Here is a 23,116-nt window from a genome sequence, read left to right on the forward strand (position 1 = left end):
CCGTGCCCTCCCGGGCACGGGCTTCTCCCCCGGCGGAGACGAGTTCCCGCTCTCCGGGGCCGCTGCCCGCCCGCGTTTTGCCAGGGACCCCGGCCCGGCTCCGCTCCCCGCTGCCGGGAGCCCCCCGCGGGGCCGCCCGCCGTGAGGGGCCTGGCCGGCGCTCGCAAACTTCACCTGGTCGAGGGTCGCGATGGGAGTGAAACGAGTCTCTCCGAGAGCAGGGAGTGGGGGTGCAGGGACTACAGTAGAGGATCTACTACTTACAATGCTGGCTTTCGTATGATACTGATGAAATTCCCAATTAGCGACACCGAGCATCTTAATACAATAATTCGATTAGCCATGTAGGTGTGCCCTGGTCTCGGGGTGTGTTGAGTTCCCTCAGGCAGCCAAGGACTCTCACCCAAAACCCGGTGGACAAAATGAGAAATTTCCAACTGGCTTCAGGGAGCAGTGAGTTAATGGCTACATCAAAGAAGCAGTATTTATTCTTTCTTCACTTCAAGTAATTAGTTTCCCCACCCTTTCTGGAAGCAGGGTCAAAACCAGCTTTTTTTTTTTTTCCCTTTCACTCTTTAGAGAAGAACAAATAAAAGCATGCTTCTCAGGATTTAACTCCTCTGTTGTTCCGTTCTGCAGTAACTGATTCTGCTGTACCAGCATTCACCTGTTAAAAAAAACCCACACAACCAACCAACACACCCACAAAACAGTGAAAAAGACATATCCTATTTTTCACAAGAATCATTTAAAAGCACAAAACAGCTCAGGTATTGGGAGCGTTCAGCGCATCTGCTGAATCAGGCCGCCTGCTCCCAGTCAAGCAGTGTTCTGCAAAAGCAAGGGTACAAGCCTCTCCTGAAACGTTAAAGACGAATTTTGTCAGGAGTCAAAAGATCGTGAGTTCTGCTTCCACAGCCATTGACTGTTGTTCGACTTCAAAGTCCTCCTTACTGACCTAAAACTTATGCTTCTACTTAGAAGGAGGTCAGGTGTAAGTGTATTATAAAGAGAGTTTGCAGTGTAACATAAGCAATAGCTTGTGGAATTCTTTAATGGTTTTGCTGGAACATGCTCAGTTTCACTGTCTCAGTAAGTCTGTGTTTATTTTCTGTAGTAGCCACTGAAAAATAGTCTTTTTCATTTGAATTTTTAGTGTGTTGGTAGTCTTCTAAAATTCACATCAGCTCAGAGTTTTAGCATTTCATCTCCAGCAAAGTACAGCTGCTTTGCCTGGTGCTACTTAAATAATATGGTGCTAAGCTAGTTTAATCAGCCTAATGAGGATCATACAATCATAAGGGTAATTGCCAGTGATGCAGGTTTTCTGTAGTGGCTCTAATGATTCCTATCAGTTGAGGATGTTTGTAAAATTTCACAAATCTCACCAGAACCCAGACTGCTCCAATAGATAAGTCTCCCACTTTGTAAAATGTTGCCTCCCTCCCATGATCCAAAAATGAGAACATATGTTTCGGTAGCCCTACACAGCCTGACTTTTCAAAGCAGCAGTTACTTCCAGACCTGCTGGGACCTGACCGCACCAGGACCTGCAAACTGTCACTTGCTCTATGTCAACCAATAAGAGGACTGAAGGAAAGAAACAAGACTATCAGCAATACAAACAGAAAAGAGAAGTTATTAAAGGAGGTTTTAAAGATACCATAACTGTCTAAGCATATTGTGCAATTTGCCAAATCCTAAATTCTCAGTGTTAAAACCTCAGGGTTTCGGTTGTGGTATTTATTTTTCTCCCACAGAACAGTTGTGGTTGGAGCAGGGTCACCTAGAGCTGGTTGCCCAACGCTATTTCCAGGTGGCTTGTTAGTATCTCTAAGGATGCTGGATGTTTCTGGTATCTGTTGTCATTTTTGCTTCCTATTTCCCTAGCCCTTCTTTTCCCTCTCTTAATTCTCACTCAGACATATAATCTAGACTTTCCAGTTGGCTTGGGAGACGCACTAGCAATCCTACTGTGGCTGGGGAAGCTTCCAAGGCCAAATGCAGAATCAGCTTTCTAAACAGACACATCTCGTAATCCCACAGCTCCCATAACACTTAACTGACAGGTTATCCTTTGATATGGATTAGGCAATTTAAGGAGACATGAACACAGACAGTTCCTTACCAAGGGCTTTGTGTTCCCATTTCCTAGTTGAAGGTCTCCAGCCACTCCCTGACAGGAAGCTCTCTGCGTGCTGAAGGATGGGAGTGCAGGTGCCTCCTGCAGAGAGCTCAGTGACATGATAGATTAGGTAAAGGAAGTTCACTGTTAGCATTTTTACCTCTTTTTTTTCCCCAAGAAAGCACAAAAACTGTTGCTAGATTTAAGACCAGCCACACTAAGATAGCTATCAGTAAATACCTGTGATTTGCAAATAAGCACAGAAAGCTGGGTACATCCCTTCTGTCGTCTCAGTCGTTAGGGGAAAATCTTTTTTTTTAATTTAGTTAAGGTATTTCAAATTAGGTTTTAAAAGTAACTAATACAGGTCTTTTGAAATGAACTTTTATTTTCATCAAAGCATCACAGATTTAAAAAAATATCTTGGATTAAAATTACAGATTGTGACATCCATAAATTTATATTACTCAGCAATATTTTGTGTAGCAACTGCACGCTAAATTACTTTACAACCCAACTAATAAAATACAGTCTCTCTATTGTGCTTTGCGATGATCTTTATTTCGTTTTGTAGAATTTTTTCTTTAAAGAACATTGTTCAGCATGTGCATCTATGTAACACTCGGAACTGAACTGCAAAAACAGAAATGGCTGCAAAAATTTGCACGCAGCCATCAAAAACATGAAAGGTGTCCCAATTTCAAATTATATGCATGACACAAAGTAAAAAACCATAAGATTCCAAAAAAAGCAGGGAGAGGGACAAAAGAACAGAGCTAATTTCAAGATGCCCGTGACCACGCGCTGTTCAGTTCTTACCCTGTGTCTGCACGTGTGATATCTGTGCTCTGTGCTCCTTACCATCCTATGTTGGTGGTTTTCTCATCCATCGCTCTTCTCGCCAAGAGAAGAAGGGCATGCATGTTTCGCTAGGTTGTTTCTGGTTTGACTTAGTTCAAGGACTTCACTGAAGTGGGGGCCCGTTAAGTAATTCCATGGTATTCTGCATAATTTCAGTCCTGTCATCCATTTTTCAGGAATAAGAATGCTGCAGTTCCAATGCTGAACACCGAATTTTCAGTTATGGGCACTTGCAGTACCCATTCATCATTGGTGGAGTTGAGTTACCCAGGCTTTACGTGCAAAGAAGGTGTTCTTCAGGAGTCAGAGCTGCCACTGCCTAGCAGAAAAGGAAACTGATGACTTGGCTGTCTGTAAAGGTACTCTGTGGGTCACAAATACCCGGTGCCAAGTCAACAATTTTCTCCCTGCTGGCTAAAATTTGATCCATGTGCTCTGTAAGAAGTTTATTTTTTGAGATGGCATCTGGAGTGCAAAAGAGACGTTAAGATCTGAGAAAAATCTATAGTGGCAATACATGAATTTATTACAGACCTTTCCGTGGCTTTCTAGCTCCCATTAAGTGCTTCATGTTTCAGCTATCAAAAATCATAAGACATTCCTTAATGAACCTTTCAAAAAACAATTAAGAAAAAAAAGAACAACTAGCAGGCACATTAAAAGAAGTAGTATTCATCAAAACCTGGCGATATTTTCTTTATAAAGCTTTCAATTTTGTCAATGTTTCCTTTAATGCAGTAACTTTATAACAAAGAATTCTTCTTCCATTACTGGGGTCTGTTTGTATTGAGTTTGATATTCTGTGTAAAGACATTATCTACTTCATGAAGAGGTAAGAGCCATTAGTCAACAGCTGACTAAATGTAGTTCTTAACATATGCTTGCAAGTTAAAAAAAAATGCAATGGAAGTTACCTTCAGGAAAATAAAATCCCTGAGTTCCTGCACTTTGTACATGAGGCATTATTTTTTATTGCTAAAGCATCGCCTTGGAACTTTACAAATCCCTGTCGTAAAATTTTTTAAAACAGCGCATGTGCGCACGCACACACACACGCACACACACGCACACACACACACACACAGGCTGAATATTGCAGTGCTTCAAGCTTTTTAAAATAATGGAGGTCTAGCAGTTCCTGACCTAGAAAGCTGCCATCTAGCTTTTTATTTAGTATTCCCCTAAAAATGGATCTGCTCAGATAGCATGTTGTCAAAAGAAATTGAAGCATCTTACTACATTGTACTGAAATATCCAATTTACCTTTTATCCCGTATCAAGTTAGCAGACAGAACTGGGAATAACATCGCTGGAGGGCTCATGCTAGTGATTTGGTATACTTAATTTTGTTTGGTGGGTTTTTTTAAACCTACTCAGTAAAGGATAATATCCCCACAAGCATCAGCTGAGTTTAGACAACCTTGAATATCCTTTCTGTGGTTTTCTACTCGCACCAAGAGCCATACAACTTCAAAATCTGAGCTAGACTCAGACTTGTAAAGAGCAAGGACTCCTTTGCATCATCATTCTCCTAGAGAATTCAGCCTAAGTTTTGGATATTTTGTCCTTTATACATTGTGATCTTGGTCACAAACCTAAGCCTCTCTGGTAAAACATTTCCTGTTCCCTGCAGGGCAGGAGCCCTTGGGAACTTAAAAGCTTGCATTATCCTCAGGCTCTCAATGAGGACAAGAACAAATCACTAGAAAATCCAAGATTCATAAACCCAAACTGTGCTTAAGGAGGATGAGTGACTACCTCTTTGACTCTTCTTATTCTCAGATGTATTGTGTAATTTGTTTTCATGCATCACGTTCACTTTCCTGCTTCCGAGTTCTCTCATCCTATTCAGAGAAAAATCCATCTAAACTTGAAAAATTTAGTTAATATCATATTACCAGTCCAACCACTAACAGAAATCACTGTTCTTTCAAGATTTTATTGCAACTTGTATCCATTTTTAGCACTTTTATAGTTGTTTTCTTTCTATTTGGCTACACATAAGAATAATACGCAAGTAAAAGGAAAAGCAGCAGTACTTATGAGCACACTGATAATAGAGCAGGACCTGACTGTATATATTAAATATGTTTCAAGGACAAATCTGCTCTGAGATTTCACAGTTTAAGTGCAGAACAGAAGACTACAGCCAGGCATTATTAGGAAGCCAGCTGAGACTACAATGCAGCCAGCTAAGCAGAGCTCTTGGTACCCTCCTAAAGATGGATAGGCCAGATTCATATTCAGCTACGCTAACACCCAGGGACTCAAATAATTAAATAAAAAACTACAACACCAACTGACAGTTACATTCCTCTTCCTTTCTGAGGGCTACAAATATTAATTTAATTATTTGGTAGTGTCTAAGGACATGAAAATACAAGCCTTCAAAAGCTGTTCCTTTCCCCTCCCTCTGTAGCACTGCCAGACCACAGAGCATTTGTCTGTGCACTGCTGGCGTTCTGGTAGTGTGGGTGGCAGCAGGGACTGAACCAAGTCATTTTGGCGTGTATTGCTGTCCCAAGAGTCTGGTCTAGTTTTTCTAGCCCGTCACTAGTAACTCTAGTATTATGCAGACCAGCCACTAGAGGGGAATAGAGAGTCACACTCCGCTAACGTGGGTTGCGGCCTTGTGAAAACTGCTTTGCGAGAAGATCTCAGACGTGGCCGTGAAGAAGTGCTGGACCCGACTCAGCTGCCAGCTCTGGTTCATGCTGTAGTCGAATACGTTTGTGCGTGTCTATTGCATTCAGACAGCAAGGTTTACTTAAGGGTCTATAAAGTTGGAATATGTTTTTATACTCCCTGCATAATTATTATAAATGTTTGTACTGCCAACTGTATCCTGATTACTTGCGGCGGTAGTCTTGTAGGCTCTGAACCACCAAGCATTTCAGCATGTTTTTTAGCTAAAAACATACATGTAAGTGAGGTTGTCAGGTGCTTAAAGGTAAACATATTTAAAGCTTATTGCTACATGGTGTTTTGGGGGGGTGGGGCGGTCAGCAGGGATCAGTCACAGCTAATTCTAACCTAGGAGGGCTGGTAAGCCTTATCTGCCTATAAAACACTCCTCCGGGAAGCTGTTGAAAGCAGGTAGCATTACTAAAGCTGCTAAAGAGTGAACCAGTGCAGAAGCCAATCTAGATAGCGGAAGTTTAGGACAACTGGTTTTCAGACGCTCCAGTTAGCTTTTGTGTGTACAACTTGGACGCCCCTGCTCTTAACAACACAAGTTAACACTAGTCAAGGATTCTTCTCAGGAATCCCAAAACGCACAGGAGGCTGTTTTCCAGGTTGCTTTTTATTACAGGAACATACCTAAGAATGAACAGGATTAGGCTTAATAAGCGCACCAGTAATGCCAACTTCCAATGTTTAAAAAAAGAAAAAAAAAATGGGTATGGGTCTCATCAAGAGAGACCTTAAAATAGATCTTAAAGCTTTACATTTCACAGTTTCAAGGCCTCTGGCCCTCCCTCCTTCCCTTCCCCCTCCCGACACAAAGCTGTGATCTGATCTCTAGCAACTTATTTTTTATAGTGAAAGCAAAGATCCTGTTGTAGCCATTTGATTGCAGGAACTAGAGGCAGAAAAAACCCAACACTAAACATAAGAAGAGTAATGGTAAAAAATATGAGAGTTGGCAACGCTGCTGTATCTTCTTTTCCAGACATAATGGAGCTGGATTTGAAGACAATACCCAGGGACAGGAGCTTAAAAATTGAAAATTTACCATCCTAAAGATTGCTATCTCCACACAAAAATCCAGGCAGAGGTATGTGTTGCTTTTTAGTGAGAGGGAGGCTAGTAATGATCCCATTTAATTTCCTGTAGTAGGAAGCTTAGCAACTATTCGGTAATAATATCTCCTTGGGTGATTACTGCTTATACTCGGAGGGATGTGAAATTAGAGAAAGTCCTTGAAATATTAATGCCAATGCCCATTACAGTCCTTGAAGAGGAGGACAAGGACCTTGGACTGAATGTGCCATTGAATGCTTGCCCTTGGCAGCATTGCAGCCATCACACACACATCTGATTCTTTCTAAAGGGGAAAAATTCTTGGCTTGGGATCCATCCCCTTGGGTTTGTTTCTCATGGAAAATGCTGGACACAAGGTTACTTCATCATGGCTGATTTGCTTAATTGGAAAGAGAGATGGATATTTCTGCTATGAAAGTAACTGGTGTTTAAAATTTCTGCATCTACCTGCTTTCATAAAGTTTCAACTGATTTTCTTAAAGCAGCATTTGCGTGGATCTTCATAGGCTGCTGCCTTGATAATGAGTTGCATTTTCTACCCGATACACCAAATCTTAACCATACAGCTGTCTCCCACTAGCAATTAGGAACTTAAAGCATTTAAAAGAATATGCTTTACAATAAGAACATACATCAGACAATTAGCAAAAAGGTAATTGAATTTGTCTCCTGTCCCAAAATAGAGGGAAAAGCTTGGCTTGTTATTAGTAACATGACATCCCTAATAACATTTTAAAATGTATTTTTAATCTAGGATTAATTTTCAAGCACTTGGTAAAGGAATTTACATTTCATAAGCTTCATTGTCCTAAACAATTTTGAAAGGAAGTATTATCTTCTGTAGCAAAATTGAAAGGCTCATTTAGAGACTAGGTTACCTATGTGCCTGAGCTTTTTTATTAAAAGATGTAGATGGTTATTTTGATGGAAACTTTTTTTATTCAAATAGAGGAATGTATTGTCTGTTTCACAGAAATATTTTAGGTTCAGTCATGTTCTTATCGGAAAATTTAAATTCCAGACTCTACATATAAAATATAATATGCAGGTTGGTACCAACTTCCCTTCAAAAGAACGAAACATGCAAATATAGGCCACATATATTATAGAGATACTAATTCAGTGCTTACAAACAACACGGCAATTAACTATTAATGGTATTTTTAAGTGTTCTAGGAGCCAAGATTTTAATGTTTTGATAATCATTGGCTGACCTGCTTTAAATCTTCTTACTAGTGTGTTTACATGAATTGGAATGCAGTTATATTCCAGTTGGATTTGTGCACTGAGTCTTGAATGTTTTATTCTGTGGGAAATAGTCATGCCAACTGACCCATGTAGAATTATAGTGTATTTTTCATAATGCACTATAGAAATTCAGCATAGTGGCTTTCTTTACAACAAGAACTATTTTCTAATTGTTAGGTAAGCATTAATACATGACTTGAGAGACTGTAATTTATGGACTTCAGTACATTATCAAAGATAAGCATAAGAATTTTTTTACATTTGTATGCCTTTTAAGGCTTTTTGGCAAATGCTGTAGGGGAGCACCTGCAAGATGGAACCTATGCCTCCAAATTCTGTTGGATCAGTATCAGGTCCACAGTAAGGATAAAGGGTAAAAAGAACAGAAAGCCTGAAGCTCTGAAATGAATTTTGAGAAGTTATATTTCAGAAAACAGAAATACATTGATCTGCCGGATTTGTTGGTGCAGCCTTTTTCTTAAGTAGCAACATGCTGCACTTGAGAAAAAAAATGCATGAATGAACAGTCTGTTCAAAACAGAGAAAATGTAAGAAAGAATGGCATTGTCGGTATCTCCAACAGATTGTGAGCATGTACACAGGTTGCTATTACTGAGCTTCAGATAAAGTACACTGGTATTTGCAACATTTCAAAAGGTTTGGAGAATCAGTTTGGATAGTTTTCGGAGATTAAGTTGGCAGTGAACATTATCCTAAACAATTAATCCACAAGCCCATTCAGGAATGGAATACCCCTCTTACTCAGATGTTTTTTCCCATTTCTTTTCCCCCTGTTCATTTCCTATTTATCAGTAATGATTGCATGAAGAGGTATTCCAAATAGATGATTACTTTATCTATCGAAGTAGATAAGCATATTATCTACTTCTTTATTGTTTATTAGTAAGGATGCTCTGCAAATTCAGTATTAGTGTGGGGAAAAAAGAAACAAGATGACTGGGTTTTGGTCTCTGGTACTTAAGCACATCACACACAATCCACATGTTCACTGACAATGCATTTCCTTACTGTAAAATGAGCATCTCTCTCTTTTTCTACTTTACACTGTTTTCTTTGTCTAGTCTGTAAAGGCCTCTTAGGCACCCCGCTTTCCCTTCTACCCCTTTCTTTGGCATAGATGAAGCATTCCTGCCACTGAAAAAATTCTTTATCCCAGGATCTAACCTAACTACTCTCATCTCAGATGCTAACATGGATTCCAAGGATAGGAATCTCAGTTTTTGTTACTTTAGGCTTTGTTTTGCCTTTCTTATCTGCCTATGCTGAAACATTTGTAGTAAAGATACTTTTGTTGAAGGCTGCAAATCTGATGTTTCAGATGTTTCATTGCAGATGTTCTCCTCCATCAAGTTGCATTCACCTCTGTACTGAGATTGAACTTGCACTGATTTTCAAAATTCTTCAATTCCCCTTCCGCCCACCATTCTTGACAAGACTTTCAATCTCAGTCACTGCCCTTGTGCACTGTTGGTGTCCTCTCTTACCTAATCCGTAGTCTGCAATGATGAAAATTTTATATTCTGTGTTATTTATTGGAATATTAATATTTGGTATATTTCTCCAAATCATTTATTTGCTAGCAGCACAACAAATTTTATGTTTCTTTTTAGTTTAAAAATGCATACCCATTTGAGTCATTATGCATGACAGCAATGAAGCTATATACAAATATATTTCCTTTATAGTGTTATGACCGGCTGGTCCAAATTGATGAGCTGTTTTCTGCTGCATTGCATTTTAACAGAAATTCAAGTAGTATATACACCAGTACAGGTTATAAGTCTTTTCATGACAAAATTAACTCTTACAGAGATAAAATTTGCTTCTTAGTTTAAAAGTAGGTTAGCAATAAGAAATATTAAATTCTAGTTTGTTAGTGTTTCTCATAATCTGAATAAACTGATGTTTCAAATATGAGTTCCCATTCCACTATAACCAGCACCTTAAAGCAGTACATTCCAGTCAAAAGCTGGCTAGCATATAGGCATCCTCTTCTAATTTTCATTCAATAAATTAAAAAAATACATAATATTACAAAATTATCTGGTTCTGGTTTCTGAAAGAGGTTGAAATCACTCCTTCCTCCCATGAGGATATTATCTAAGGAGAACAGCAGAGAAACTGCCACCTGAGAACAGGAGAGAAACTGCCACCTGAGAATTAGTTTTAAAACATTGTAAAGGTATCTTAAAGTGTTTTTAAAGCAGTTTTAAATGCTCACAGAAAGCATTGCATGGACAAAGAAAGGACATGGAAATACTACAAGACGACATTTTCCTTACAAGTACAAAACAGAGTGTAATTTAGTTTCAGTTCACATTCAAGAAGCTTGAAAAACAACATACCAGGAATGCAAATGTATACAATATGTTTAAAGACAAATATAATGCAATTGGTCTGGGTAGTAGCTAAATCAGGAAATTGACTGTAATTGTAGTTTATTTTATGAGAATATAATATAATTACAAGGCTGTTGAAAGAGCAGCTTATATACATCAAAATTACTGGATTAAGCCATTATGTTCTTTATATGGAATTCTGCCCTCAGACTCTGAGGCAAAGGATAAAGTGGCAGAGAGTGTGCTAATGGAGTTAAGAGCCCCACAGAGCACTAGAGAAAGCTGTACGGCCAGCAAAGTTCAGAGGGGGTGCAAGGAAGGAATCAGAGTGTCATTTCAAAATGAAGTGACACAAGAGCATGGGATAAAGGAACTGCTCGGGCCCCAAAACACACCCTTTCGTTTTACAATGAACGTCATTCGTTTCATTTGACAGGCTTCAGATCAGCCCACCCCTACACCCACACAGCATTAGAAGTAAACAGTATGAGGACACACGTAGCCTTCAGTGTCCAGCCTGGACTGGATGATAAAGTTACCAATGGGCAAGTGATGATCTCCCAACTGATTTGGAGCTTGGAGACACAAAAATAAGGCTGTTTTCATAGTGCTCAACAATCGCAGACAATAAGATTTGCCACCATGTATTAACAGAAAACTAATACCAATCCCTGAGAGCAAGAAAAGCAATGCTTGTAGAGTTGCTTGGACATTAAAGTGACCTGTAAAAGGATTAGTTCCTAAGTCCTACAGAATTTCCATTAGATTTGTAGAGTAAGTGAAATAAAAATTCTAGCACGACTATGAAAATTTATGCGGAATACAATGGTGGTGATGAGCTGTGGGATAAGATCAGATGTGTTTTCTCATATGGTCTACTGAACAATAAGATCAGAGACCATTTTGGATATAGTCCAAAGAGCATGCCAAGCAGAGCAAAAAAGATATGAGCTGAAGGAACATTAGGAAATGAGTGATTACAATAAAATCAGATATAAGGTGTGTGCAAAATGCATGCTGCAAGAAGAGGTAGTGTGCTTTTAAGAAATGGACTGGAACTGGGGTTTGGGAAGATGTAAATTGCAGTGGTTGATCTATCCTAATGACAAAGTTAATGTCACTTTGGGTAAAATAAGAATGAGAAATTAGTCCATATAGACAAAAAATACTCTAGTGACAGACGAGGAGTCAAATAGGTTTTATATACATTCTGTTCAATTAAGTTTTCCTAAAGCAGCTGGACCGTGATTATAATTTGCAGTCTGATATTAATACACCACCCAAAAGATTCTTTAAATGCTACCCAACACTTTGGCAAGGTGACAGCCCCAGCAGAATCGCGTTCAAAACATTTGCAAAACCTTTCAAAAGTGCAATCCAGGTGAAAAAAAACCAATTGTAACTTGTTACAAAGACATTTCTGTAGTGCTGTATTTTCTATCAGCAGTTTTCTTATGTTTACCCGAACTTTACTCCCGGGTAAGGTAGGGGAGATTTTCAGTGGTATGAAATTTCAAATTTCTTAGGTCAGGATTCTAGAAAGAACAATTTTCCTGTTCTGTATTAGACTAGGCCACAAGACTGCCAGGCATCAAGTCTTCAAGTTATCACGTGAAAGAAGAGCTTTTCCATATAAATGCGTTACTTTCTACCAGCAGCTGAAAAAGGCATTCCTTTTTCAAGGTCAGAATTTCTACCAGGTGGGCTTATTAGAAACCTTCCAATAAGCTATAATGTGCTGGGGGGTAGTAAAGATCTTTGATACGCACATTTCTCCAAAGACAAAAAATGCAGAATGGTACAGCTTAATAAATTACAAAGAGGTTTGTGGTCCTTCCATGCACCCCAAAGTTTTTCCCTTCGTATAAGAATGAGCCTGGAAACAACTATATAGACTTGGCAAAGATACAGATGTTCGGTTTGCTTGGATTAGCTTTGTCTTACCCAGTTCTGCAATGGAGACATACATTAATACTTGCAATAGAAATATGCAAAAAACCTTAAGTTTCAGTTAGAGAAAGCCTAAAAGTCCAAGCGTTTTCAGGTGGTACCGTTAAAAATAACCCTTTTTGTCTATGCATGAGGACATTTATATGCTCATTCCACAGAGTGTGGCAGAAACTACCCAGTAGGTAGGAAAGTGTTTGGCTTTCACAGGTGTAATTATCACTGGAAAAAAATTACCCTCTGCCCTGCATCTTCCTCTTCTCTCTCCTCCAGCTGGCAATCAGCATCAACCTTTAGCCTCACAGTAAACAGCTACACCAACAATTTTTCATAGTTTTCTGCTCCAAATAAGCACATTATTTTGAAACCTTAAGCTATTTAGATGCTATTATGCATATCTCAAATTTATTATTTAATGTGATTAGCAAGTCCTTATGGCTCTCCTTTGTATAATATGGTCATTGTATTCACTCCTCCCCCCCCACCCCGTTTTTTTAATGATGACAGAAATGAACAGTAGTTCTTATTGTTCTGTGATCTCTTCAGCTCATACAAACTGATTTAGGTCAGCCTGCACCAAGTTTGGATGCTCTTCCAAAACTCAGAAGGGGGCTTTAGTAGATTGAACTAGTGATTTGCAACTTGACAATTAATCTGGTGTGATTTAATGCTGAATGAGCTAGAAGACGCTGGATTGCTGCAGAAATTATTTGAGAGGTAAAGAGTGGATTCCAGCTCCTGCTCAAATTCAACTGCCTTCTTCAGAAGGGTTTTATCCAAGTAATATAATTACCATTAACACACATAATAAAACTTTCCAGTCGCACATATATCAAGAATGCTTGTGGACAGAGATGCTTTCTGAGATGAGTAAGTGTAGCAGAATTTATTCCAAAGATGTATTGGGATCTCCCTTTTAATCACATAAATGAATAGTGTCAATCAGCTACCCAGAACTCTCCAAAGGGATTAAATGTGCCCCGCATTGAAGACTCAAGTACTGAGCAAGAAGTCCTGAAGTCTGCTCTCTGCATGTGAAAATCAATTGCAGAAATTAAAAACCAAGGGAGAAGGAGGAAGTAGGAGACCCACCCTTTCCACAAATCCTCGGTTGCCCTGTCTGCTCCTATAATGACCCAAATTCTCCAGTCCACTTCAGAAAGTTTTCTAAATTAATCCCTGGATCTGTTAAATTTGGAACACCTCTCCTATGAGGAAAGGCTGAGACAGTTTTGGTTATTCAGCCTGGAGAAGAGAAGGCTTTTGTGTCCTTCCAATACCTAAAGGGGGCTTATTATAAGAAAGGTGGGAACAGCCTTTTTGGTAGGGCCTGTTGCAATAGAACAAGGAGTAACGTTTTTAAACTAAAAGAGGGTAGATTCAAACTAGATATAAGGAAAAAATTTTTTTGCAATGAGGGTGGTGAAACAGTGAAACAGATTGCCCAGAGAGATGGTAGATGCCCCATCCCTGGAAACATTCAAGGTCAGGTTGGAGAGGGCTCTGAGCAACATGATCTAGTTGAAGATGTCCCTGATCATTACAGGGGAGTTTGACTAGATGACCTTTATCCTTGCAACCCAAACCATTCTATGATTTTATGATTCTACGATTCTACATTTGCTGTTTACCTGCCTGTGCATACTTTGCAATTTTTTCATCAACTATTCAAAACTGGACTTTAAAAGCACAGGGATTTCTTGTGGGCAAGAGCTGTTTGTTTGTTTTCTAAAGAAAAGATTATAATTTCTTTAGGAAGCAGGTCCACAAATGTGAAATCTGCTACCTGACTGCAGGAGTACTGCAAAATTGTAATTGATGTATTGAATGAACATAACAACAAGGAACCAATACATTTATAATGGAATTGCAGTCCGTCTGTAAGACACACAGCTCAATAGATTGTGTAAACATTGTTGAGGAAGGTTTAAAAATATGTGATTGGTATTATGGTAGGAATTTGAGGAGTATGCCAGAGAATACTGTATAACCTTATGAACAAAACAAGGACTAGCATATGAAATTTGGTGGAAGATTATTCATAAATTATCAGAACTGTGAGGGTGAATCAGAAGACAAATTAAAAAAAAAAAGATTTTTCAGTCAAGTGGGATCAAAACTACTAGCCTAATATCTACTAAATAGTTTCAGTGTATGGTTTGTGAAATTATTCAACAGATAATATGGACAAAATTTGTAACTACTTATATTCTTTAACGTCATTGGGCATTTATGCTTTTCTTTTAATGTATATATAGGTTAATTTTAAAAGGTTTAAAATCTTTTGAGATAAGTGCTCTCTATGCAAGGAAAACATATTATATGTACATATATGACATATTTCAACAGAACTAATGCTTTTAGTGTCAGTTAGATTTTGGGTTGGTAGGTTTGTTATATAACAAAGCCAAACATATGCTGCATCCAGAGAGAAGTAATATTTAGAAAAAAACTCCACATAATAGAACATAGTAAAATCCTAAACACATATGCAAACGAGAAGAAAAACTTGGTAATTAAAACTTGCAATGACAAATGGAATAATTTTGCTTGGTCAGAAAAAGATTCACTGCAGAATTCAGCACGGTTAGAAACTCCTAGACAAAAAGGGGCAAGTCAAAGCAGTAAGGCACACAGATAGATAGAAATTGCTTACCACAATTCAGTGAAAATCCACAAAGACTGGAAAATGTACTGTGTAAATATTCCCAATATCTAATAAGGGAGCCAGGGCCAGTAGGAGCACATAGGCAATTAGGTTAGCCTTGTTGTAATAGAAGCCAGAGAAACTACAAGATCAAATAGAATCAATATCCAGATGTTTAAATTTAGGTGCCTAGAGACAGCTGAGACCTTCTTCCTGAAAGTAGTTATGCATACGCTTAATTTTACAAATCTTAATAGCTTCATGAGCACAGAGTCAACAAAAGCTGAGTGGTCTGCATCTTGGGAAGCATAAGACCGGTCCACAGAGGCAGACAGGACAAATGGAAAAGGAAAAAATCCAGGGCAAATGCAAAAGAACAGAACAGATTTAAATATGTGCATACATACATACACAGACGTGTATATATATAAATACACATACACATGTGTGTGTATATATATGCGTGTGTGTGTGTATGTATATATATGCATGTATATATAATGCCCAAGGAATGGATATGAAGAATTGAAGAAGTACAAGTTTACATGTCTGGTTATAAGTAAGTGCCTTGAAAAAATAACGCCAAAGCACAGTTCATTTGAAAAGTCTCCATATTCCACAGGCTAGGCCAACTATTATTAATGTTTGCTGTAGAGTGCAGAATACCCTTTCCAGTTCCTTTTGACTCCAATTCCAGCTTTTGCAGAGGTAGACCTCCCATACTTTAGTTCTAATCTACATTTTTCTGGATTTAGATCTTACATACTGCCCAGTTTATTCAAAATCCTGTTAGGAAAGATAGTAAAAGCAGTGACAGACAATAATTTTTACTTCTGTAATGCACACACAGTTGTGTAGCAAAATGCTTACAATCAGATAACTTTTTGGAGCAGGCAGAAATGGTTTAATTGATTTCAATAATGCCATTCTTATTTATAGCAGCTGAAAGTGGGTTTCTTCATGCTTAACTTCTATTTTGCATAACTTTACATTAACACAAAATAAAACAAAATAACTTCACTCAAGTCTAAAATAGAAATTTTATGGTAATGGTTGCTTTTGAAGTAGTTTTATGTTTGTTCTAAATTACCAGATACTATCAGTTCCAAAATGGGACTTTGAACATTCAAAGTAAAGAAAGAGCTTTTTTCTATTGATGCCAGCAGATGTGCAAAACCACAAATGATACAAAATGAACATTGACTGTGTTTCATTATCAGCCTGTGGGTCAGGGCAAGCTCAGGTTCATACTAGAATGTCATAACAACATCGAAAATTAGGTCTAGAAAGGTTTTTGAGAAGTCCTTTATGCCATTCTTTGGTCCAAAGGCAAAATCAGCTACATCTGTATCACTTGTGACACACATTTGTCAAATATATTCCTTAAGACCTGCAGTGTGAGAGATTGCACACCTTTCCTATTCCAGCTCTTCACATTATAATAGAAAGCATTTCCTAATTTTCAGGTTTTTTCCTCTGCTATTTGAGATCTTTCACACAAAACACATGGAGGGGGAAAAATCCCCATCCTCTTTGCAGCAGCGTTCAATATACAGGGAAGTCAGTTGTAGTTAAGAAAAAAAAAGAAAAAGTTTGTTTTCTGGTGAATAAAAAAAAAAAGCTGTTAAAAAAGGTTTAGCAGAAAAAGTGTAACTAGAGTAAACCAACATTTTTTTTTAAAGTACAGTTTCCTATAGAATATTCAGACACCTAAGAAAACAATGCTGTTTCATTCTAGGAAAGCACGTTTATTCTTTGCTTTTTCTCTCTCTAATGATCCTTGCCTCTCTAAATCTCATTGAATCATTCTGCTGTCACTGGGTGCTACACTGTAGGGATGAAAGAATGTACACTTTATCATCACTATCTCTGTATTCTGTTATTAATTTTTCAATAGGTACCCAAGACCATTCCAAAAAGGGAGGAAGCAGTGTCTTCCAGTCCTCATAGGGAGGCTGTATTGTAGCCAGATTTCCATCTCTGCATTCCCTGAGGAAGCCCATTAACTATTTTTATTGGCGGCAAAGAAAACTAAATATTCAAATATTTTTCCTTTTAATATTTATATGCATACCTTATCTTCTTTTAAAACTCTGTTTTAGGATTCTGTTCTCCATCTCACATCCAGGCCCTAAAACTTAGAAGATGAGTTACAGTCCTTTTCTTGATACATTCTTGGATTGAAACTTTTTGTTATAGTAAAGAAGTTCTGACTTAGTCAAAAAGTCATGTTATATTCATGGTTCAAGTAACTACTGTAGGCAATTATTTAATGGCACTTGACTGTACTTAGCAGTCTGGGTTTTCCTGTTCCTCCTACTTTTGTTCTTTTTTATGCTTTTTCTAAGTCCCTTTACTACATAAAACGAAATCTCTTAACTCCCATGCAGGTGTCCAGGGCTATTTGAGAAGGACTGAAAATGTGTTACTATTTTCAAAGTAGTGTTCACCTTTCTGATGTATTTTGTCATTGAATAGTTTTATCCAAAGTGATGAAGCATTCAATCTTTATCTTTCTTTGACTTTCATTGGACAGTGTAATGAAATTACTAACACATCCACCACACAGTTGAAGTCAATAGTAATAATTGGATAAGTGGTATGTAATCATGTTCTTGGCATGTAAAGAACCGTAAATATGTGACTCCATTATCTCTGAGATCCATAAAATGTGAAGAGGCCAACTACTTATGTTAAGGTCAAGTTCAAGACTAGTGCTTTCCTGAGCACACCGATGTCAGCCGCTCTGCTGAGTAGCTGCAGTGCAGCTTGGCATACCACTTGCATCTCTTCACACCTGCACAGAGGCTTCTCGTGTGACACCTGGTGAAACATCATGTGGTAGACACAGCCAGAGGTATCCACAGCTACCAACTTCAGTTCATCAGTAATTGCTGCCTGCTGTTGCCCCTCTTGTTCCTCCTGCTCAAGAGTCTATGCCATCTGAAGTGTATCTGGCTTTCCCTAGCCTCCAGCATTGCATAACATGAGCAATTGCTATGTAGATAGTCAACTATCTGCAAGAACTGATGTTTGAAAACTGGCTGTGCATAGAGGAGACATTTCCATCAACAGCTCAGGTCTTTGACCACTGGACTGTTTGACACCATTCTAGCCAGGCTCCCTGTAACGAAGAGGAAGGTTCAGTGTAGAAGATCCATGCCATGTGTTGAAGACACATGGTTCAACACTCCTGGCATGACCAGGAAGCCTGTCCAGAATTTTCAGAGGCAGACAGTCATATTTGAGAATATGGCTCACCACATCTAGCACCTTCAGGAAGCCTGTGGAGTCTAATCAGCTGGTACTGATTAGCTGGTAACCAGTCTGGGGTCAGCGTGTCTGGAAGGAACATGCTGGTGGCTGAGGCCTTTATCTAGTGGCAATTGATTCAGCAGCCAGAGTAATTTAGGTCAGAGGGGACATGAAAGCCATGCTAACTTCAAAGTTAGATCAGATTGCTTAGGGCGTTTTCCAGCTGAGTGTTCAAAATCTCCAAGGATGAGGATAGATTTCACAGTCTGTCTGGGGCAAACTATGCCAGTGCTTAAGGTGACAAATGTTCTTACTCTCAACACTGGTCATGCTGCATTTCCCTTATTTTCTCTTGTGCTTTTGCTTCAGCTCTGCTATTGTCAGAAGAATCTGGCTTTGTTTCTGCAACCCCCTTTTCTCCTGGCTGAGCAAGCCCAGATCCTTCAACCTCACCTCGTGTGCCATGTCCTCTAACCCTGTCTTCCCTCTGCTGCACACTCTATGGTTTGTAGACATCTCTTGTACTGGGATGAGGGAAGGGTTTGAAACTGGACAGAGTATTCCGGCTGTGGTCTCCTGAGTGCTAAGTAGGTGCAATTACTCACTTCACTTGATCTGCTATTTACACTCTAATATAGCCCTGTATGTGGTTGGCTTTCATTGCAACTGCTGACTCATTACCAGCTTCATCACTACAGTCCCCAGGCCCTTGGCTGCAGAGCTGTCACCTACCCAATTAGTTACCACAGCCTGTACTGCTGCTCCAGGTAAAGGATTTTGCATTTGCCATCACTGAACTGAGAGAAAAACTAATAAGCTCCCAGAAGAATTGTTAGACTTGTTCCAACGTCCCTCACCTCTTGCCCTTATGTTCTTTACAGAGCTTCTCTGGTAGTCATTGCCTCTGTGGCCACACTGTGCTATGGCAGGCCCATACCTTCAGTGAGTCTGACTGTGGATTTGCTCCAGTGATCTCCAGTGATCTCCAGTGCTCACTGCGTGGACAATCTGAACTTCACAATCCTGGGCCTGATGTTTGGTTTGTCTGCAGCTGAAGTCTTCTCCTTTTCTCCACTTGTTCCTGGAAAAGGAAAGATATGAAGAATTCCCATTCTTTCTTATTTCTGGGAATGCATGATATTCTGTATTACTGCACGTACCGGCTGCTTAAGAAACCAGTATTCTAGTTTTGCAGCTCTTATGAGCATGGCTGGGGTGGGTTCATTCATTGGAAGATACGACTTGCATCAAAGCCTTAAGGTATGGAACTTAAAGTATAGGTTTTCAAAGCCTTATTTGAAGACTCCCATCACTTAACTGTCATATAAAGTCAAGTAAAGTTTGAAAATGCTGAGGCGTTTAAAAATGAAAAACAATATCCAAAACAAAGCAAAACACTTTATAAAAGTGTTTTCATTGTTTGTAAGTTTGTCAGAGCCAGCTTTCATCCTAGTTTTATTCTGTCCCACCGTTGACTTCAAACATACAAGGAGGCAGTTTGCTTCACGAAAGGTTTGTAGAAGGCATGGAAATAAGTTTGGCAATATCTTAAAAAAAAAAAGTCAGGGCTGATTTTTTTACATGATACACTGTTCTCTATAGTGCTGTCCTTTATAGAAATCAATGCAACAACTGCTTATTGAGGCTTGTTCTAGAAAAATCTTATTTTGGAGGGGAGGATGAGTTTCTGTGATTGCTTGATAGCAGGCTTCATTATTTGGATTTGTTCTTCTATTGCACTTCTTTATTTTTAAAATGGTTTAATTACATTACTTTTAAAAAGTTTCTTCCTGTACCAATTGAATTTTGAAGTCGCTCAATGAGCTGATAAGCCTTATTTTTTCATGTTCAGCGTTTCACCAAGATGGAACTGTCTGCCTCAGTAAACACACCGGGATCTTGGTAAAATCTGCGTAAACTATTGCTGTCACGTAAGACCTCTGGAGCCTATGGAGTTGCTTCAGAAAAGAGTATCACGCATAATAAAACTGCATAAGCATCATTTTTTCTACTGCTATGTATCTTTTTTTAGAAAAGGAAACTTCCAAGCAGCTTCTGCTTAAGTACAAAATATGAATCTTCTCTGTCTTGTCAGTGTCACAGATCTTACGAAATACTAGAGTATTTTGTAATTTCAAAGGAAATTCTACCTCCTGTCTGGCAAAAAAGCCTTTACAGTAAGAGCTTTCAAAATGTTTTTTACATTACACGTAGCAGAACACAGATGCAAGATGTGATATTGACAGTGCCTCATTTTGCCAGAAAAATCTTGTAGAAATAGTTGTAGCTTGCTTTGATATTTGTAGCCATCATGCTACATAAAGCCCTTCCTCAGAAGCTTTTTTGCTACAGGCCTAAACGTGAAGGCTTATAGTAAAATATTCTGGACTCCTTAAAACACAGCACTGCAAAGACTCACTGACTCAGCTGATACGTCCTGTTTTCAAAAATAACTTCAGCATTCAGGGGCCTAAATCTTATCATTCTTCACTCAAGGCTTAAGTAGCTTTTGATCCAGTGCTCGATTTAGACCTGCAAAACCATGTGTAGTACTTCTGCGCCCAGTAAGAGCTTTGGACCATGCTGAAATCCAGATTTAGTTCTGTTTCATAACTTCCATCCGAAAGAAACAACTTGACATTCTGGATAAGTACCATCACTGGTATTTCAAAAAGGTGGAATAAAATTGAAGTTACTTGAGGCATCAGTGAGTCAGTCAGAGCCAAACACACCTAGTCTTTAACTACCCTTTCTCCACTGTTTCAATGCAGCCAAACAGAAACATCTTTGCTAACATTTATATTGCAAACAGAACAAGAGGCAGATCCATATGAGGATGGTGTTTATGCCTCTGGAACTTCTGGTCTATTGAGGCTCCAAATGCACTTTTTTCTTTTTCCTTTCCAAAGGCCATAACACCAATCTAATTCAGATGAACATAGCTGTGCTTACTGCAAAGAACAAAGCTCTAGTTTTCATTAACCAATGTTCAGCTCTCAGAGACACTCCCAAATGGAGTCTGAAAAACTGGAACAACTGATGGACTTTCCATCTTACAGCTTTATGTAATTGCTTAGCAGGTCTTCTCAACTGACAAATCACAATGATTTTTCAGCCTTTTCATTGCGTATAAAATGCCATTCCTGAGATGTTTCTGAGATAGGTAGCAAGAAATTTAAGCTAGTGCCACTTACTTGAACATGCTTCCCTCCAAACTCCTCTAGGGATAAGGAGACGCGACAGCTCAGCTGCTTCCATTGGAATGACTTCCTTTTGCAAGCATTGAAATGGAAAATGGTAAGAAGTAGTAGATTTTTATCCCTGTGTTTGCTTTAATTTAAGCTTGAGATTTGAGCCCTGAAACATCCTTCAGAGCATAGAATCTTTAGGAGCAGACATATCTGAGACTTTCAAAAATACTGTGCAACAATGAAAAAGCATCTTTAATATTTTTCCTTGGAGGGGTGACCCTTGATATTTTAAATGCTCCGCTAAAAGTAAAGGAGTTCACTCCAAATGATCAATACTAGTCCTATGATTTTAGTATTTTCAGTCCCAGGTACTTAATAATTCAAATATTTCAGTAGTCAATAGTCCTTCTCTCCTAAGGAGATTCTTAATATCTTCTTTATCACAGAAAAAAAAAAAGTTGTGGGGTTTTTTTTCCATAGGAGATAAAGCTATTTGGTGTTGCATAAATTCCAGCGGGAATAAAAATAAAAGAAAACATATCAGCAAAGCAGACATCCCCTCTTCCTGGAATTAAAGTTTCATTCAGTACCCAGAAGCTCCCTATTCTTCACATTTCTATGGTGCTTCATTTGCTTTTGCTTACGGTAATCCAATCATATAGAATTTTCTACCTAAGTGCTGGGGGGAGGCCTTGGGTGGTTTTATGTTTTACAAATATATTGTTTCTTCAGACACATGTCCTTCTACCTCACTTTTCTCATTGCCAGTGCTGAAGAACTGTTCAAAATTAATTGCCAAATTTTTCTGTCTTTGGATACCAAAGAGACATGTCAAGGAAATTTCAGGAAGAACGAAGTTAAACAGCCCTAAGAGCATCAAATTTATAGTCTCTGGATGTTTTTTTTTTAAATTGGAAATTAGGAGGTAACTAATGCATTAATGCATTTCCCAGTAATTATTCTGCAGTGACATAAAAGCAAATGCATATTGGCAATATAGTCCTTTTACTGATTCCTATCCTGAATAATCTTTCTTTGGGATTCAGCATGAAACTTTTTTTCCTGTTTCACAACTTTTATACATACACAGTGACACAGTGTGTGCATATAAAGAACCCTAAATAACTAAAAAGTAGAAAGAATGCTTGGTTCCAGGTACACATCCTAGAGACATTTTTTCCCAAAAAATTAGAGCAATCAAGCATTTTAAGGCTCAGTCAAATCTAAATTTAAACGACTGTCAGTTTGGCCACCTGAGCCTGGGAGACGCTTCTGCGCATTAAGCATCCTCAAGGGCTCTTCAAAATACTCGCCACCAACAAAAAATGGCAGAAAGTCTGAAACACATTTTCTTTTCTTATGATCGTAGGCATTAACAACACTATGGCAATCAACTCTGTATGTTTAATATAGCTTCTGAGCAATATCAATGGCTAAAGCCTCCATAGCCGCCTTTGCAGAATTACAAAATTACAATTTACACAACTTACTCAGCCCAAGTCGTAATGAGACTACAAAATTATGTCGTTATCTGAGCAAAGTTTATGACCAAAAAAATCACCCTGAATGCAATCCAAAACCTATTCAAATCTATGGATGTATGAAAGATGAACCTGTTGCTCTAATTCTTCCATACTTGTTTTTCCTCCATGAAATATACGTCGTAGATTAGAGTCTGTATTTTTCCTGAATATACAATGCTCTGTGTACTCGCCCA

At 38.6% G+C, this 23,116-nt stretch overlaps 1 protein-coding gene across 1 annotated transcript in view; it reads right to left on the reverse strand.

Moving 5' to 3' along the window:
* The window catches only part of C2H8orf34 (chromosome 2 C8orf34 homolog), a 187,511-nt gene extending 165,683 nt beyond the window's left edge, over positions 1–21,828 (reverse strand). The window contains exons 1-2 of the mRNA XM_054193000.1: positions 21,403–21,828; positions 19,146–19,289 (exon numbers count right to left, since the gene is read on the reverse strand). The gene's annotated coding sequence lies outside the window, so the exon portion shown is untranslated. The remainder of the gene's footprint in view (positions 1–19,145; positions 19,290–21,402) is intronic.
* Positions 21,829–23,116: the final 1,288 nt, after the last annotated feature.

Source organism: Rissa tridactyla, chromosome 2 (genome assembly GCF_028500815.1).
Source record: "Rissa tridactyla isolate bRisTri1 chromosome 2, bRisTri1.patW.cur.20221130, whole genome shotgun sequence".
Classification (NCBI taxonomy): Eukaryota; Metazoa; Chordata; class Aves; order Charadriiformes; family Laridae; genus Rissa; species Rissa tridactyla.